Source organism: Carcharodon carcharias, chromosome 3 (assembly GCF_017639515.1).
Source record: "Carcharodon carcharias isolate sCarCar2 chromosome 3, sCarCar2.pri, whole genome shotgun sequence".
Lineage (NCBI taxonomy): Eukaryota > Metazoa > Chordata > Chondrichthyes > Lamniformes > Lamnidae > Carcharodon > Carcharodon carcharias.
This window is the reverse complement of record NC_054469.1, coordinates 135,320,721-135,334,412: the sequence shown is the minus strand read 5'-3', so window position 1 is coordinate 135,334,412 and position 13,692 is coordinate 135,320,721. Positions and strand designations below refer to the sequence as shown.

At 44.4% G+C, this 13,692-nt stretch overlaps 1 protein-coding gene across 1 annotated transcript in view; it reads right to left on the bottom strand.

Moving 5' to 3' along the window:
• The window catches only part of LOC121276335 (dynein heavy chain 11, axonemal-like), a 564,873-nt gene that overhangs the window by 102,445 nt on the left and 448,736 nt on the right, over positions 1-13,692 (bottom strand). The gene's annotated exons all lie outside the window — the stretch shown is intronic.

The following is a 13,692-nucleotide window of genomic DNA, read 5'->3' as shown; positions in this document are numbered from 1 at the left end:
TAACACCTTTACTCAAAAAGGTGGGGAGGCAGAAAGTAGGAAACTTTAAACCAGTTAGTTTAACGTCTGTCGTTGGGAAATTGTTGGAATCCATTATTAAGGAAGTCAAAATGCAATCCATCAGAACCAACATGGTTTTATGAAGGGTAAATCATGTTTGACTAATTTGCTAGAGTTCTTTGAAGATGTGACAAGCAAAGTGGATCATGGGGATCCTGTAGATGTAGTAAATCTGGACTTTCAGAAGGCCTTTGATAAGGTGCCGCACAAAAGATTCATACACAAGATAAGATCACATGGAGTTAGGGGTAATATATTAGCTTGGATAGAGGATTGGCTAACCAACAGAAAGCAGAGAGTCAGGATAAATGGGTCTTTTTCTGGATGGCAAGCTGTAACTAGTGGGGTGCCACAGGGTTCGGTCCTTGGGCCCCAACTATTTACAACCTATATTAATGACTTGGATTCAGGGATAGAAGGTACTATAGTTAATTTTACAGATGACACCAAAATAGGTGGGAAAGTGAGTTGCAATGAAGAAATAAGAAATTTACAAATGGATATGGACAGTTTAGGTGAATGGGCCAAAATTTGGCAGATGGAGTTGAACGAGGATAAGTGTGAAGTTATCCATCTTGGTCGGAAGAATAAAAAGGCGACTTATTATTTAAATGGAGAGAAACTTCAGAATGCTTCAGTACAGAGGGATCTGGGTGTCCTCGTGCATGAATCGGTGAAAGCTAGTATGCAGGTACAGCAGGTAATAAGGAAGGCAAATGGGGCAGACTCGAGATGCTGAATTGTCTACTCCTGGTCTTAGATCTTATGTTCTTATGTTCTAATGAAACATAAACTTGAAGCGTTCAAATATATTTTAATTTAATAGAGCTGCTTATGATTAAATTGCCAATGAAATGAGACTCAGGAATAGAGAATCTCAAATGCATTCTACTATTGTTAAAGCTTGTTGAAACGAGAAGCATATCTATTTATTGCCCCATCCTATTTTATTAAAAAAATCAATTTTCCCATGCCATTTCTTGCTTCACTTTAATGTTTCTGTTAGTGCTCTTTTAAAGCTGGTCATCTGAAACTGACCAAGCCTCCTTTAAGATAACGCATTCTCCAGCTTCTCTCCAACTCTGTTGGAAGTGACTAATGTAATCAGAATATATGAAACAGGAGTGAGGGGAGGTTATTCAGCCTTTCAAACCTGCTGTGCCATTCAATAAGACTCTGGCTGTTCTTCTCCCTCAGCTACTCACCATCTTGAACTATCCCTGTATCCCTTGATTTTCTTGGTATCCAAAAAATACTCAAATATACTCAAATGAAGTTTAGACCTCACTGCAGTAGAGAATTTCAAAGGTTCATAATCCTCTGAATGAAGAAATATCTCCTCATCTCAGAGGTAAATGACTAAATCCTTATTCTGAGACTGTGACCCCAAGTCTTGACTCCCTACTGCTACCCTGCCAAGCCCATCAAGAATTTTACATGTTGCAAAAAGATAACCACTCATTCTTCTAAACTCTAGGAAACATAGCTGCGAGAGAAGAGGACCTGGTGACAGACAGCAGCACCTAAAAGAACAGGACAGAGGAGAACCTGGTGACAAACAGCAGCTCTGAAAACAGCTGGAGAGAGGAGGGCCCAGAGGCAGACAGCAACACTTAGAAGAGCAGGAGAGCAGAGGACCCCGAGACAGACAGCAGCACCTAGAAGAGCAGAGGACCCAGGGATAGACAGCATCATGTATAAGAGCGAGAGAGAGGAGGACCTGGAGACAGGCAGCAACACCCAGAAGAGCAGAGGACCCAGGGACAGACAGCAGCATGTAGAAGAGCGAGAAAGGAGGATCCAGAGACAGACAGCTGCACCTAGAAGAGCTATCCAATCTGCTGATCAAAAGCGGACTAACTGAGCTTTGAGAAAATTGAAAGTGTGATGTCACAGGAAATCAGTTGATTGGTTGGTGACTATCTTCCTCAGTTATCTTGCAAAACTCAGGTCATTTCAGTTATGGCAAGGTTTCATTTGTAGTAGTAAGGTTCACTAATAGTAGTAAACCTTATTCGAGTGGCCGGTGAGTATTTCCTATTTAACATAACTAGGGAATTTCAATCTGGGTAAGTAGATCATTTGTTGAAATAGTAAGAAGAAATGCACAGGCAACACTAGAAACATTATTTAAAATTTATTCAGTAAAATAATTAATTAATTAAACGCTGTAAAAATGGCAGGGCAGGGGATGTGTGGTGGCTTCAGAATATGGCAGCTCATGGACACCAGTGTGATCTAAGATAAACACATCTTCAGTAATTTTCTGTGGCTGGAGGAACTTTGGCTCGGAGGCTGAGCTGCAGACACGGTGACCCATCAGGGAGGGGAAAGTTACCCGGACACTTTGTTCCAGGAAGCAGTCACACCCCTTAGGATCATGTGGTCTGATTTGGTCCATTGTCAGGAACAGGAGAATGGGACTGCAAGTGAGGCAGTTATGGGGACTGAAAAGATAGAAGTGGAGGAGCTTTTGCAATTGTCCAACAGGTTGGACGTTCTTGCAGTCTGTATGGACAAAAGTGCGGGTTGCAGGGTGGATGGGCAAACTGAGGAGTTAATAGTAATGTAGTGGTAATAGGGGACAGTATAGTGAGAATCCAGAAAGCTTTATTACCTGCCTGGTGCCAGGGTTCAGGTCATTTGCTCTGGGCTGGAGAGAACTTGCAGTGGGAGGGGGAGGATCCAGTTCTTGTGGTCAACGTAGGTACCAACGACATAGGTAGGACAAGGATAGAGGTTCTAGTTAGAGAGTATGAGCAGCTAGAGGCTAAATTAAAAAGTAGAAACTCAAAGATAATAATCTCTGGATTGTTACTTGAGCCACGAGCAAATTGAAGTAGGGTAAATAAGATTAGAGAGTTAAAGGCATGACTCAAAGATTGCTGTGGGAAAAATGGATTTTGGTTCTTGGGCCACTGGCACCAGTACCGGGGAAAGTGGGAGCTGTACTGGTGGAATGTCTTCACGTAAACTGTACTGGGATCAGAGAGGGCTTTAAACTAAATAGTGGGGGCAAGGGATGAGATGAGGTAAGATGTGATAAATTAAAGAGAAAGGACCATGCAAGACAGCAAGGTAACAATATGCAAATTGATAATCTGAATGTGGCAGGAAGGGACAAAGAGTTCAAACTTAAGAGTGCATCAGCAGATAAGGCTAGAGATTGTGAAAATAATATAAAGACAGAGTTAAAGGCACTCTATCTAAATGTATACAGCATTCACAACTAGGTGGATGACTTGACACCAAAAATGGAAGTAAACAGGCATAATCTATTTGCCATTATGGAGACATGGCTGAAGGGTGACCATACTGGGAACTGAATATTCAAGGGTATTCTACATTTAGGAAGGGGAGGGGAAAAAAAGGAAGTGAGGTCACGCTTTTAATAAAGGATGAGGTCAGTACATTAGTGAGAGAAAATCATAGATCGGAAGATCAAGGCGTAGAATCAGTTTGGGTGGTGCTAAGAACCAGCAAGAGGCAGCATACATTGGTAGGAGTTGTTTATAGGCCACCAAACAGTAGTGGTAATGTAGGGAATGGTATTAATGAGGAAGCTAGAGGTGCATGTAACAAGGGTGACACGGTAATCATGGGGGTTTCAATCTACATATAAACTGAGTAAACCTAATTAGCGCTAATGCTGTGGATGACAAAGTCTTGGAATGTACACGAGATGGTTTTCTACAGCAGTATGTTAAGGAACCAATTAGTGAAATATTTATCTTAGATCTAGTAATGTGCAATGAGAGAGGGCTAATTAATAATCTCATTGTAAAGGAGGCACTAGGAAAGAGTGACCAAAATGTGATACAAATTCATATTAAGTTTGAAAGTGACGTAGTTCAATCTGAAACCAAGGACTTAAATCTAAACAGAGGAAACTATGAAGTTTTGAGGGGCAACTTGGCTGTGGTAGATTGAGAAACAACATTAAAAGGTATGACAGTAGACAGGCAATGGCTAGCATTTAAAGAATGAAGACATAGTATACAACAAATTTACATTCCTTTGAAGCACAAAAACCCAGTAGGAAAGGTGGGTTTCCCATGGCTAACAAGAGAAGTCAAAGATTGTGTCAGATGAAAGGAAGATGCTTATAAAGTTGCCAAAAAATTAGTAAGCCTGAGCATTGGAAGCAATTTAGAATTCAGTAAAAGAGGACCAAGAAAATGATAAAGAAGAAAAAAATAGAATATGAAAGTAAACTTGCAAGAAACATAAAAATGGACCGTAAAAGCTTCTATAAGTATGCAAAAAGGAAAAGATTAGCAAAGATAAATATGGGCCCACAATAGATAAAGACAGGAGAATTTATAATGGGGAATAAGGAAATGGCAAGGAAACTAAACAAATATTTTGAGAGGGATTTTCCAGTACTGCCTGAAATCAACGGGCCTTTTGCTGGTCTGTCAAATTATCCATTCCGCCTGCTACAATTCCTGCGGTGGGCGGGACTGGAAAATTTAGGCCTTTGTGTCTATTTTCATGGAGGAAGATACAAAAAGCCTCCCAGGATTACTAGAGAACCAAAGAATTAGTGCAGATGAGGAATTGAAAGAAATTAGTATTAGTGAAAAAGTAGTACTAGAGAAATTAATGGGACTAAAAGTTGATAAATCCCTGGGCCCTGATGACCCATACCCCATTAATTTTGAAAGAGGTGGGTATAGATAGTGGATGCTTTGGTGGTCGTCTTCCAAAATTCTATAGACTCTGGAACAGTTCCTGCAGATCAAAAGGTAGCAAATGTAGCCACTATTTAAGAAAAGACGGAGTGAAAAATCAGGTACTGCAGACCTGTTAGGTTGACATCAATAGAAAAGAAAATGCTAGAATCTATTATAAAGTATGTGATAACAGGATATGTAGAAAATAATGGTAGGACTGGGTAGAGTTAACATGGATCTATGAAAGAGAAAACGTATTGACAAAATTGATAGAGTTTTTGAGGATATAACTAGCAAAATAAATAAGGTGAACCAGTGGATGTGGGGAAAAATGTTCTGGTCAGCGAGCAGGGGCAGGGCCCGCTTGCTGACGCGTAAAATGTCCGTGGTGCCGTTAGGCAGGCATCCCGACGTCACCGCGCGTCATTTAGATTTTCAGTTCGGCGGGCGTGCAGCCAAGTCGGCTGTGCGCCTGCTGAACTTTCAAAGGCCTATTAAGGCCTGTTAAAAACTAATTTTAGCAGTTAAATGAGCTGCCCGTCCAACCTTAAGGTGGGCAGGTGAATAGGCCAGGTGCCCTGTGCATTTTTCATGAAACCTCATCCACGGGCGGGATGAGTTTCATGAAGTGTTTTAAAATTAAATTAAAATTATTTAAAAACTTTATTGGCATGTCCCAGTTCATGTGACACTGTCAAATCAAGAGACATGTTTTAAAAGTTTTTAATTCCTTTACTTAGATGTTTAAAACTTAAAACAAATCTCCCTGAGAACCACTCAGGGAAGCACCCCCCCCCCCACCCCTAATTGGCCTGTCCACGTAAAATGACGGCGCGGACCCAACCGGGGGCATCAATTGGGTTCGTGCCCGCCCCCGCCTGCCCTCACACAAACCCCCCAATGGGGAGAAATTTCTGGCCATGGTGTACTTGGATTTTCAGAAGGCTTTTGATAAGGTGCCACACAGGGGGTTGGTAAACAAAATCAGAGCTCATAGGAAGGATAATATACTGCTATGGATTGAGAATTGGTTAACGGACCAAAAGCAGCAGGAATAAATGAGTCATTCTTAGTATAGCAGACTGTGACTAGTGGGGTACCACAAGGATCAGTGCTTGGGCCCGAGCTATTCATAATCTATATCAATGATCTGGATGTGGGGACTAAATGTAATATTTACAAGTTTGCTGATGACACAAAATTAGGCAGGAATATGAGTTGCAAGAAGGATGCAAAGAGGCTTCAAGGGGATTTAAATAGGCTAAGTGAATGGATAAGACCATGGCAGATGGAATACAATGTGAAAAAATATCAAGTTATCCACTTGCTAGGAAAAACAGGATAGTTCTTAAATGGTGAGAGATTGGGAAGTGTTGGTGTCCAAAGAGGCCTGGGTGTTCTTGTTCATTAGTCACGGAAAGCTAACATACAGCTGTCACAAGCAATTAAGGAAGGCAAATGGTATGTTGGCCTTTATTGCAAGAGGATTTGAGTACAGGAGTAAAGAAGTCTTGCTACAATTATATACAGCTTTGGTGAGACTGTACCTGGAGTAATGTGTACAGTTTTGGTCTCTTTACCCAAGGAAGGATATATTGGTAATAGAGGTGATGCAACGAAAGTTCGCCGGACTGATCCCCAGGATGATGCAATTGTTTTATGAGGATAGATTGTTTAAATAGATAAATTTAAATATGTAAGTAGATTTAAATATTCTCTATATTCTCTAGAATTTAGAAGAATGAGGTGTGATCTCATAATAACTTGACGGAGCAGCTGGTTTGGTGGAGAAAAGGCTAAACTTTATTTAGGAGACATGTAGAGGTGCTTGCATGCTAGACACAATCTCCCCATCAAAGCCCTGCCCACAGGATTACCCAAGCAATAAACATTTTGGTGAAAGCCCCTGTAATCGCATCACACGATGAGTGATTGACAGGAGGGAGGGATAATACATCTAGTTATTACATCATTGAAGCTTACAACATTCATACGGGGCTTGACAGAGTAGATGCAGGAAGGAAGTTTCCCATGGCTGGGGGGAGTCTAGAATGGGGACACAGTCTCAGAATAAGAGGTACACCGTTTAGGACTGGGATCAAGACGAATTTCGCATTCAGAGGGTGGTGAATCTTTGGAATTCTCAATCCCAGAGGGTAGTGGAAGCTCAGGTATTGAGTATATTCTAGACAGGTTGATTATTCTAAATATTAAAGACATCAAAGGATATGGGATTGTGTGGGAAAGTAGCATTGAGGTAGATCAGCCACGATTGAATTGAATTCAGAGCAAGCTCAAGGGGCTGAATGGACTACTCCTGATCCTATTTCCCATGTTCCTATAATCTACTCAATCTCTCCTCATCCCAAGAATCAGAGTAGTGAACCTTTGTTACTCTACCTCTACAAAGTATACCCTTCCTTTGTTAAGGAGACCACAACTGTGTACAGTATTCCAGGTGTGATCTCTCCAAGGCATATACAGTTGCAGTAAGACTTCTGCACTCCTATACTCCAATCACTTTGTAATCAGGATCAATATGCCTAATGCCTTCCTAACACCCAGATCTTTTCCAGTTTTTTGCCATTCAAGAAATACTTTGATTTTCTATTTTTTCTGTCAAAGTGGATTACTTGACAATTTTCCACATTATTTTCCATTTGCCACGTTCTTTCCCACTCCTTGGGCAGATTCGTCCCAGATTTGCACAAAATGTGGTAGTGAGTGGGAAAAAGGATGTTTTAATGCCAGGTGTAATGGCGGCTTTTCACACCATATCATCCCATTCCCGGCGCACCCACCTCATTAATAATGCATTCCTGGGAAACACACCAGGTCACTAGCAGGGTGGCCTCTGATTCGCCCACCCCACCGTCACCTCAGGCCTTCAGTAATTTAGGCACCATATTTAAAAGGTGCCCCTGCAGAGAGCTAGCTCTCTCTAAGGTGTCAGAAGCTGCTGGAAAGTCTTGGCTGCCAAAGGGGGGAAAGCATGCTGCCCCCAAATTTGGTGACGCCTCCCTTGGGCACCTATTGGGCGCTGTGAAGTCTTCTACCCCCACTCTGAGCAAAGACCAGTAAGCAAGGTGACAAATCCAGCATGGGAGGTGTTGGCGGCAGTAAACATAAAAAATAGGAGGAGCAGTAGGGCATTTGGCCCCTCAAACCTGCACCAACATTCAATAAGATCATGTCTGATCTGCCCCAGGCGTCAACTCCTCTTTCATGCCAGTTCCTCAAAGCCCTCAATTCCCAGATATTTCAAAAATCTATCTACCTCCTCTTTAAATACTTTCAGTGATCTAGCCTCCACAACTCTCTGGGGTAGAAAATTCCAAACATTCACTACCCTCTGAGAGAAGAAATTCCTTCGCATCTCAGTTTTAAATGAGTGTCCCCTTATTCTGTACCCCTGCCTCCTAGTTCAAAATTTCCCCACTAGTGAAAACATCTTCTCAACATCTACACTGTCAAACCCTCTCAGAATTTTGTCCATTTCAATAAAAACTCCAATGAATAAAGGCCTAACCTGTTAGTAGTTCTTGATAAGTCAACTCCTTTATCCCAGGAACCAGCCTAGTGAATCTCTTTTAAACTGCCTCCAATGCCATTATATCCTTTCCTAAATATGAGCACCAAGACTGTACACAGTACTCCAAGTGCGGCCTCACCAACACGCTGTACAATTGTAACGAGACTTCCCTATTTCTAAACTCCAACCCCTAGCAATACAGGCCAAGATTCAAATTGCCTTCTTAATTACTTGCTGCACCTACATGCTAAACTTTTGTGATTCATGCACAAGAGCACAGAGATCCCTCTGTGCTGCACTTTTTTGGAATCTCTCTCCATTTAAATAATATTCTGCCTTTTGATTTTTCCTACCAAAGTGCTTGAGTTCACACTTTCCCACATTAAACTCTATCTGCCAAGTTTTTGCCCACTCACTCAACCTGTCTATATCCCCTTGAAGATTCCTTATGCCCTCATCACAACATGCCCTCCCATCTATTTTTGTACTGTCAGCAAATTGGATACATTGCACTCTGCCCCCTCTTCCGAGTCATTAATATAAATAGTAAATAATTGAGGCCGTAGGACTGATAGTGGCACTCCACTAGTTACGTCTTTCCAACCTGAAAAATACCCATTAATCCCGACTCTCTGTCTTCTGTGTGTTAACCAATCCTCAATCCATGCTAATACATTACCCCCAATACCGTGAGCTCTTGTCTTGTGTAATAACCTTTTATGTGGCACCTTATCAAATGCCTTCTGGAAATCCAAATATGCTACATCTCCCGGTTCCCCTTTATCAACTCTGCTTGTTATATCCTCAAGGAACTCTAGCAAATTTGTCAAATATGATTTCCCTTTCACAAAAACATGTTGACTCTGTTTGATTGCGTTAAGCTTTTCTAAATGTCCTGCTATTTCTTCCTTAATAATGGACTCTAGCGTTTTCCCAATAACAGATGTTAGGCTGACTGGCCCATAGTTTCGTGCTTTTTGTCACCCTCCCTTCTTGAACAGGGGTGTTATATTAGCAGTTTTCCAATCCCCTGGGACCCTCCGGAATCCAGTGAGTTCTGGAATATTTCGACCAATACCTCCACTATCTCTGTAGCCACTTCCTTTAAAACCCTTGGATGCAGGCCATCAGATCCTGGCGACTTGTCTGCCTTTAGTCCCATTAGTTTCTCAAATACTTTGTCCCTCATGATAGAGACTGTTACAAAATATTTCCTCCCACTAGCTCCTTGCTTATCTGTTTTTTTGGGATGTTTATTGTGTCGCCCACTGTAAAGACCGATGCAAAATATTGGTTTAAATAATCTGTTATTTCCCTGTTCCCTGTGATCAGTTCTCCAGTTGCATCCTTCAAAGGTCCCACGCTCACTTTAGCCACTCTCTTTTTATATATCCGTAGAAGCTCTTGCTGTTTGTTTTTACATTTCTTGCCAATTTACTTCCATAATCAATTTTCTCCCTCTTTATTAGCTTTTTAGTCACCCGCTGCTGGTTCCTAAAAAATTCCCAATCCTCTGGCCTACCACTAGTTTTTGCCGTTTTGTATGCCTTAGTTTTTGATTGGATACTCTCTTTGACCACCTTTGTTAACTAAGGGTGGTTCATCCTTCCCATTGAGTCCTTCTTTTTGACCAGGATAAATTTTTGCTGAGTGTTATGAGCCAATGGCCTGCAAAAGAGGACAGCCACCCAGTGCCGAAAGAGGATGAACGATCTGCTCCATTCCGCCAGGCTAAGTAACTCTTCTCATCACTCTTCATCACTCTCAACTCCACACTCACAAACCCATCACAAATCCACAGGGACCTTACTCACTGCCAGTTCAAGGGACATCACCATTATCTCTCTCACACACATCTTCATCTGCCCTGCGGTCCATGGGACCGCTCACCACCTACACATGCCAGGCATCTCATCATCTGGCCTGGCAAGTGTCCTGCTTACACTCTCTCCATCTACATTCATGCAGAATAAGGTAGCACACAACAAAAGGGAGCAGTTGCAGACTGGAGGAGGAATGTTGAACATGAAGGTATTCACAAACTTTAAAAATAGAGCCATCCAGCTGGCTGGCGAGGATCTGGACCGGTCTTATGCTGATGGTGAGGTCGGCGGAGCTCAGCCAAATGAGAATCCAGCAGTGCAACATCCATCAGACAACCATGCTGCAATTCAGTTTTCCTGTTCCACCGTGCCTGGCCATGCACTAATTATCTCTCCTTGTTTTCGCAGGCACATCTGAGAAGTAGCTGAGGGAGTCCACGAGGCAGGTCCTCGACTCAAACCCGGAAGACACATTGGAAGAAGAATCTGATGACACCCTAATTGAAGAGCTGTCACAACGCTCACCCACACCCTCCACCAGCACAGAGACACACACCTGGGTGGGACCTAGCTCTTGAGTAGCCTTGGGGTCACAGTCTGAGTGCATCGCACTAACTGATCCACAGCAGGTGGCGGCAGGGACTTCCCAGGTTTCCAGCCCTCAGAGAACTGCTGGGGGCCAGAACGTTGCTGAGTCCGAGTCAGATGAGGAGCCTCTGGACACACCTCAGTTGCTGGGCTGCAAAGGCAAGCTCAGGAACATCAGGAAAGGACATCCGCTGCACTCCTCAGATTTCAAGTCCATCTCCCTTCACTCTGAGGTGATAGCACCAACATGTCAACGCACTGAGGTCAACACCGGTAGGATGGTGGCTGCCATGGGGACTTTGGTCCAGAACATTGGTCTTGCATTGCTGCACGGGCTGAATGCCACCACTGACACCATAGTTGGCCTCCAACAGCGTCAACACGCGTGGGGTGCAGGGCAGCTCAATCACACTCCAGCTTCCCCTCCTCCTCAAGGAGTCAGCCAGGGGCCCTCATGCACCCGTAGGGAGGAGGATCAGCAGATGCACACCCTGGGGTCATCCACCCAGGTGACTCCGGGAGTGTCCGGCCCATCTGAGTCCCTCTTTCCAAGACATCAGCAGCTCCTGCTCCACAGGCCAAGGAGGGTGCCACTGCCTCACAGCAGGAGCCTGAAAGCCGGCCAAGGCCCTCCAGGTCATCACAGACGGGGTGTAGCAGTCAGCAGGCTGCCTCCACCTCCACTGTGGATGTTGGGGAAGCATCAAGACATAGTGGCAAGGTTAGCAATGTTAAGAAACTGTAGTATCACCATGGAGGAATAGGCATTAATCACTTTTACATAATGTTGACTATTGTAAGTAAACTACCAACAATGACACCCTGTCTATGGTTCCTTGTTATGGTGAGCAATGATCTTGTCAGTCTGATGTAAAAACCTAGTTCCTGCACAAGATAAAGACAGATGTCTCAGTCTAGGGCCTCTTCCCTGTGCTTTGTGCAGCCTTTCTAGCACATTGATGGTGCGTCTTCACAGTCACTGGACACATCAGTCATGCACCTCAATGGGGCTTATCATTGCTGCCAGAATGTCCTGGGCCGACGGCACAGAATTCTGTCACTTTCTCTGTGTGCTCTCAGTGCCTTTGAGGTGTGGCTGGCCCTGCATCTCAGCAGGATCTGTGTCTGGTGACAGTGTGGTCCTGAAGGGTTCAGCGCATGAAGGATGCCATAGGATCAGGAGAAGTTAAAGTTTCCCCACTGCATCTTCATGTTCACAGAGTGCAAGCAAGCTGCCATCAGCCAGACAGGAGTCAGACATTCACATAAGCTGTGTGAGGATCTATGGAATGTCCCCATAGTGGATGCACTTGTGTGTGGAGGCTTGCGAGATCAGATAGAGGTGACTAGTGGAGCCCTGGAAGGAGCCACTGGTGTAAAAATTGAGTGGTACATATGGCCACTGGCAGTGGATGCCCTTCATGTCCCTGTGGCGCTAAGTCCTACACTAGGTGGCAAATGTGACTGACCAGTACCCTGGACATGCGCAGTCTTTGGCAACACTGGTTCTTGGTCATCTGCACGAATGACGGGTGTTGCCTGTAGACATTGGGTCTAACTAGGCACCGACCCACGACGGCTCTTCAGCAGCGTGTGCAGGAGCCCCAGCCCCCCACTTCTTCCTGAGGGTGTTGCTCCTCCTTCTGCCCAGCCAGGCGCCTCTGTCGCTTTCATCTCTTTCGTCTCTGCTCCCTGTAAGCTATGAGGCATACAGCTAGTTCACCAGGCTCCATGCTCCTGATGTACTCCTCCTGCAAGATGAAAGAGGGAGATGTGTGGGTTAGCACTGGCCTCCTCAGGATCTCTTATGGTAACGTATACAGCTCTGGCTCCATCTTAAAGCTGCTTAACGCATGCCGGAGAGTGCTGTCCACCACTTGGATGGCTAGAATTAGTGTGCTGCATGGTTGCCTGAAACCCCACCCACCTCTGCTCCACTCCACGTGACCGATTGGCAGCAGCTTTGCCCATTGGACTGCATGCTGTGCTTTCAACTCAGGCGCAGGCATCCTCCTAACCCATGCTGCAAGGCTGCACTGTTAGCTTGAACCATGGGGAAGACTGATCCAAACCAGAATGAAGACATTGCAAGGGGCTGTGAGTGCCTCTAGCTGTGACTGCTCCATGGCCAGCTTTCGCATGGAGATTATACAACTTGCTCAGTCATCCAATTGTTCTGCAGCCCACTAAAACACTCAGTAATTTGCATTCTGTGCCTAAGAGTGAAAAGTTCAGGAGCATTTGGTAGCAGTTTCACTCCTCTGTGTTGTTTGAGATAAGCGAGAGGCCCCACTCCAAGCATGTCAATGTACCTATGCCTGAACTGTCTAGGCTCCGGAAGAATGCTCACTTTATAAAAGGTTTCTCTCATGTGCTACCTTCCCCTCCACCGCGTGTACTTCTGCACTACCATCAGGCTGTGCTACCCTGTCCCCACAAACACCACCTCGCCTCAAATGCAGTGCAGCGCAGCCCCAACAACGCACTGTCAGCCAGCTGGGAAAAAGCAACTTGCCTGTGCCCTCATCTGAATGCGTGGCGCCTCCTTCTTGGAGTTGCAAGCGTTGCGCAACTTAACAGTGCACTTACCTCTGAGTTCCCCTTGAAGTTCAGCTTGCCGCGTGCATGCCTTTCAAAGGTTGTTGTGAACCGCTTTGTTCTGAAGTTACGTTGATGTGGGAGGTTAATTCAACATGGGGAGATGATTCTGCCGGAAGGCAAGATGATGAGATGCAAATGCTTTGAAATTACGTTCCCAACGTTGGATGGCATGAAAGGTGGCCCACTATTGACATGATGACACAAAACTGATTTTTGAAATTCCTGCCATATTGTAGCCACCCCACCACCAGCCTCCCCCCCCGCCCCGCCCGCCTTAACATCCACTACCTAAGGGAGGGGAAAATTCCAGCCATTGTCTAAATCCTTTTGCAGACATATTGCATCCTCCTTACCGCTTACTCACCCACCTAACCTTGCAACGTCAGTAAGCTTGGATATATTACACTCGATT